We start from the raw sequence: 6211 nt of genomic DNA, 5'->3' as shown, positions 1-6211 counted from the left end.
TCGGTCTTCGCCTCTGTGTCGTAGGTATATGCCCGGAGTCGTCCGTTCGAAACGGTGTCTCGAAGAGGACAAACAAAATCTCAGGGTAACCCGTGGTAAACGCGCGGTTGCACGCGTTTGTGTTATCGTTCGCGAACATCGTGAAGATAGACGAGACGTGAAGGACCGGCTCGTGATGCTCGCCTTTAAAGCAGTCGTGAGTCTGACACCCTACTCCGTGCGTGTGGCCCAATAGTGCGCACCGCGAGAGCGTGGGACGAATGACCGCTGCCAGAGCCGACTGTGAGTCCCGCTCTCTATTTGTATCGAGTTCGCGTATAACCAAGAGCACGAAACGTTGCTGCGCCGCACGCGGTGTTCGTTGACGACGGAACGTATATTTATTATAATATTATACATTCGCCAAAGGCGGACCGGCTCGTGATGCTCGCTTTTATAAAGCAGTCGTGAGTCTGACACCCTACTCCGTGCGTGTGGCCCAATAGTGCGCACCGCGAGAGCTTGGGACGAATGACCGCTGCCAGAGCCGGCTGTGAGTCCGCTAATCTGTCGAATAAAATAAAAATATGGTAATATCGTTCCGACGAAAAACGGTGTTCCGAGAGGACCGGCCGTGACGCTCGCTATAAAGCCTATGGCGCGATTATTCCCGACGACACCCTACTCTCTGTGTGGCCCAATAGTGCGCGCAGACGAGCTTGGGACGAGAACGGGGATCGCGCCTACGGCCAGAGCCGGCTCGCGAGTCCGCTTGTATCGGAATTTATCGTTGCCTCGAGCACACACAACATTTTATGGAAATGTGTTTTATACGGGAAGTGGACCGGCTCGTGAAGCTCGTTTTTAAAGCAGTCGTGAGTCTGACACCCTACTCCGTGCGTGTGGCCCAATAGTGCGCATCGCGAGAGCTTGGGACGAATGACCGCTGCCAGAGCCGGCTGTGAAGTCCTCCGTTCTCACATCATTCCAAATGAAATGGAAGTGAAGAGGAGAGGAATATTATTACATCTCTGGATCCAGTATCGGGTTGTCTTACGATCCCCGTCGTTTTCAGAGAATATATATTCATCTCCGCGTTTTCCACGTTAACGGTTTTTCAATGTACTGTTCGCCCGGCCGTCGGATACGTGTTGCGTATCTGACGGTTTTTTTTTTCCGTTTCCACGGACGACGATAGTGTCGTCCTTAAAACGACGCCTGAACGAATCTCCTTCGCGCGCTGGTTGGAGCGTTCAGGTACAATGCGTTCTTACGAACCGCAGAACAAGAGACATATACATATATTGATTTGTAAATCAAAAATATATACGATTACCCTGAACGGTGGATCACTTGGCTCGTGGGTCGATGAAGAACGCAGCTAATTGCGCGTCAACGTGTGAACTGCAGGACACATGAACATCGACATTTCGAACGCACATTGCGGTCCACGGATACAATTCCTGGACCACGCCTGGCTGAGGGTCGTTTACGTAACCATAAACTGCTTGCGTTGCTCTTGTAAGTCCCCGCCGTCGCTTACCTCTCCAAATATATTTTTGGAGGGCGCCAAAGAGCGTTTCGGAGTCGGGTTGCAAAGATGCTACGTACGAGCGAATGATGGGCGTTTCGTCGGCGTTTGTCGCGGTTCTGTGAAAATTGCCAATTTTTGCATTGCGTCTTATAAACACATACAAACATATATATCTAGTTTCCACGAGAGGCGAAGTAGGGATTGGTATTTCTTACGTTCGGACTTGCGTGAGTGTTTTTACGGTGTCGTGAGTCGTATTGAAAATACGACCGCCCGTAAGGCACCGCTTCGACGAGGATCTCCAAATCTCTCACCTTCTCTGCGAAACGATTCGCCTTGCGGAAAGAAGCGTTTCCACTCATGAACATTTAACGCGCTCCCGACGTCGCCTGAAATGATGCGTATATACGAAAGAGGTATATTTACAAGAGTCTCGCGAGACTACAGAGATGGACACACAAATTATAAAAGAAAGAAAGAATACTGTGTGGCACACAGAGTGTGTGTGGTGTGGCAATGTTAAGCCCCAGGGAGAGAATATGCCTGTGCGTGGATGAGTTTCTTAACTCTACGTTATAATTGCCATACGGCGGAGGGTCGTCGTTGCCGGCGATTTCGACAAACACATTCCTTTTCGAGTCTTCGAGGGAAGAGACGAAAGAGATCTCTCGTTCTATCGCGAACGCTTTGATGATCGATGGACAGCGGAGCAAAGCGCAGCAATGTGCGGGATGAGCACGTCGTACTTGATCGGGTCGGAATTATTCCCCGTCGTCGACGTGTCCTCGCTAATCTGTGCGATTGCCATTCCATCGCCACGTTCGCGTTGAATCGTATTGATGACGGCCTATGAGCGTCTTGAGATCTTACTCTCTTTCTCTCGTGTCTCTAATTTGGTTTTGCGTTTGATCGATGATAAATCGTTTCGTGCGCAACGTTTCTGTACCCCCGTGGTTTTTGGTTCAATTATATAGAAGTAGAGAGAAAAAGAAATCCCACCGGGTTATATGTATTATTATTTTTTTTTTTTAATAATATGTATACTCCTCTATTGGCGAGGCTTATTTCGAACTTGATTGTCACACGACGCAAAAGACACACTTGTGTGTTCACGCACGGAACAGCACCGCGGAGAGAGAAAAGGTATATCAATGAGAAAACCTTTATGTCGGTCGCCCCATGTCTTTTCTTTTCTTCATTGTCGATTCGTGCGGAACCGCGCGATCTGTCGGTCGTCCAGTCCCCGAAAGTTCTTTTCGACGGACGTTAAAGTTAACCGGCCAGATCGTCTAGCGAGAGTTTCCGATCGACGAGAGATGAAGAAAGAATTATATGGACACTTTGGTGTGGCGCATAAGGCATATATCGGTTTTTTGTTTACCTTTTTCTCTCTTCTGTCGTGTAGTGTTGTTTCGTTTTCTTTTTTTTTCTTTTTTTTTTGTGCTTTGTACGTTTTCGCGAGTACTACTTTTACGCTCTTTCGGCCGAAACACACAAAATTTTGTATCACGTACGACGACCTCAGAGTAGGCGAGATTACCCGCTGAATTTAAGCATATTACTAAGCGGAGGAAAAGAAACTAACAAGGATTTCCTTAGTAGCGGCGAGCGAACAGGAATTAGCCCAGCACTGAATCCCGCGGTTCTGCCGTTGGGAAATGTAGTGTTCAGGAGGGTCAATTTATCCCGAGACGTCGAACCGCGTCCAAGTCCATCTTGAATGGGGCCATTTACCCGTAGAGGGTGCCAGGCCCGTAGCGACTGGTACGCGTTTCGGGAGGACCTCTCCTTAGAGTCGGGTTGCTTGAGAGTGCAGCCCTAAGTGGGTGGTAAACTCCATCTAAGGCTAAATATGACCACGAGACCGATAGCGAACAAGTACCGTGAGGGAAAGTTGAAAAGAACTTTGAAGAGAGAGTTCAAGAGTACGTGAAACCGTTCAGGGGTAAACCTGAGAAACCCAAAAGATCGAATGGGGAGATTCATCGTCGACGAGGCTGGCTTCCGTTGGTGCGCAGATAGCCCGTAATGGGCCACTTCGGTGGTTCCAGTGCGAGGGTACACCATCTTCGGCAAATGTTCCGGTCGCGTAGTCGTGCACTTCTCCCTTAGTAGAACGTCGCGACCCGTTGCGTGTCGGTCTACGGCTCGAGTTGTTGCCTGTCGTGTCGCCTTCGTGCGCACACGGCAGACGCTCGATCGCCTGGCCGGCTGCGTGACGGTACTCTGACGGTATCGGGCCGCAACCAATCCATTTTCGAATGTGTGTGCGTCAGGCCCGCCGCAAGCTCGGTTAGTTTGTCACCCGGATGGTACGGACCTAGCGCCGGCTCCGGGCCTAACCAGCTGTTAGCAGGCGGTGTCCTCGGACTGGCCAAGCTTTGAATTACCGGTCAGCGACGCTACTGCTTTGGGTACTCTCAGGACCCGTCTTGAAACACGGACCAAGGAGTCTAACATGTGCGCGAGTCATTGGGACATGTAAACCTAAAGGCGCAATGAAAGTGAAGATCGTACCTTAGCGTCGATCAAGGGAGGATGGGCCGCGTCACGATGCGGCCTCGCACTCCCGGGGCGTCTCGTTCTCATTGCGAGAAGAGGCGCACCCAGAGCGTACACGTTGGGACCCGAAAGATGGTGAACTATGCCTGGTCAGGACGAAGTCAGGGGAAACCCTGATGGAGGTCCGTAGCGATTCTGACGTGCAAATCGATCGTCGGAACTGGGTATAGGGGCGAAAGACTAATCGAACCATCTAGTAGCTGGTTCCCTCCGAAGTTTCCCTCAGGATAGCTGGCACTCGCTCGTTCTCTTTTGATGAACGTGTGCGAGTCTCATCTGGTAAAGCGAATGATTAGAGGCCTTGGGGCCGAAACGACCTCAACCTATTCTCAAACTTTAAATGGGTGAGATCTCTGGCTTGCTTGGATCAATGAAGCCACGAGATTATATTGGATCAGAGTGCCAAGTGGGCCAATTTTGGTAAGCAGAACTGGCGCTGTGGGATGAACCAAACGCAGAGTTAAGGCGCCTAAGTCGACGCTTATGGGATACCATGAAAGGCGTTGGTTGCTTAAGACAGCAGGACGGTGGCCATGGAAGTCGGAATCCGCTAAGGAGTGTGTAACAACTCACCTGCCGAAGCAACTAGCCCTGAAAATGGATGGCGCTGAAGCGTCGCGCCTATACTCCGCCGTCAGCGGCAAGTGAGGTTGACGTTAGCTTTTTTTAAAGGCGCGTCTTCCATGAAGCTCTGACGAGTAGGAGGGTCGCGGCGGTGTGCGCAGAAGGGTCTGGGCGTGAGCCTGCCTGGAGCCGCCGTCGGTGCAGATCTTGGTGGTAGTAGCAAATACTCCAGCGAGGCCCTGGAGGACTGACGTGGAGAAGGGTTTCGTGTGAACAGCCGTTGCACACGAGTCAGTCGATCCTAAGCCCTAAGAGAAATCCTATGTAGATGAGGTGTCCTAAGAGAGAGCAAAATATCATTTAATGATAAACAAAAACACACACCCATCGGGCGAAAGGGAATCCGGTTTCTATTCCGGAACCCGGCAGCGGAACCGCTTACCAATCGGGCCCTCGTAAGAGTGTTCGTCGGGGTAACCCAAAATGACCTGGAGACGCCGTCGGGAGATCCGGGGAGAGTTTTCTTTTCTGTATAAGCGTTCGAGTTCCCTGGAAACCTCTAGCAGGGAGATAGGGTTTGGAACGCGAAGAGCACCGCAGTTGCGGCGGTGTCCGGATCTTCCCCTCGGACCTTGAAAATCCAGGAGAGGGCCACGTGGAGGTGTCGCGCCGGTTCGTACCCATATCCGCAGCAGGTCTCCAAGGTAAAGAGCCTCTAGTCGATAGATTAATGTAGGTAAGGGAAGTCGGCAAATTGGATCCGTAACTTCGGAATAAGGATTGGCTCTGAGGAGCGGGGCGTGTCGGGCTTGGTCGGGAAGCGGGTCTGGCTGACGTGCCGGGCCTGGGCGAGGTGAACACATTGATGGGAATCCGAGCTCGGTCCCGTGCCTTGGCCTCCCGCGGATCTTCCTTGCTGCGAGGCTTTCGTCTAGAACGATCGTCCTCTTCGGCCGCCATTCAACGCTCAGCTCAGAACTGGCACGGACTAGGGGAATCCGACTGTCTAATTAAAACAAAGCATTGCGATGGCCCCCACGGGTGTTGACGCAATGTGATTTCTGCCCAGTGCTCTGAATGTCAACGTGAAGAAATTCAAAAAAGCGCGGGTAAACGGCGGGAGTAACTATGACTCTCTTAAGGTAGCCAAATGCCTCGTCATCTAATTAGTGACGCGCATGAATGGATTAACGAGATTCCCTCTGTCCCTATCTACTGGGTCCTAGAAGGTCCAGGGTTCTATTCCCTGGTGCGCCAACCCCTCCTCCAAGTGGTAGGACCTGGACACCCTCGGGTGACGAACGGGGCTCTGGTTGGAAGTGCTCTTACGTGAGTGATCGCTTGCGATCACCGTGGCACTCGCAAAATCGGAAAACTCCTCGCCGTGGCAACGACCCACCGGAGCGTAACCCGGTGGTACGTCACGGGAGTGAGACCGAGGGTCTTACCTTAATTGTGTGTCGGACCGCGGGGAGAAAAACCCCTAAACAAATCCCGACCTCTAAGCCGGAGACCGCGGTGAAAGAGGGTCGACGTTCCTTGCACGAACGTCGATGATCGGTGGGAGCACTG

General features: G+C 51.7%; 1 non-coding gene and 1 pseudogene across 1 annotated transcript; both read left to right on the top strand.

The window, feature by feature from the left end:
- Positions 1–1312: 1312 nt before the first annotated feature.
- Positions 1313–1467, top strand: LOC143220185 (5.8S ribosomal RNA). Its single transcript, XR_013011583.1, has one exon. It is a non-coding gene; the product is annotated as a 5.8S ribosomal RNA (ribosomal RNA).
- Positions 1468–3029: 1562 nt separating this feature from the next.
- Positions 3030–5890, top strand: LOC143220182 (large subunit ribosomal RNA; annotated as a pseudogene).
- Positions 5891–6211: the final 321 nt, after the last annotated feature.

This window comes from Lasioglossum baleicum, unplaced genomic scaffold, assembly GCF_051020765.1.
Source record: "Lasioglossum baleicum unplaced genomic scaffold, iyLasBale1 scaffold0334, whole genome shotgun sequence".
In the NCBI taxonomy this organism is placed as follows: domain Eukaryota; kingdom Metazoa; phylum Arthropoda; class Insecta; order Hymenoptera; family Halictidae; genus Lasioglossum; species Lasioglossum baleicum.
The sequence above is the reverse complement of the archived record's forward strand: the minus strand, read 5'-3'. Positions and strand labels throughout refer to the sequence as shown.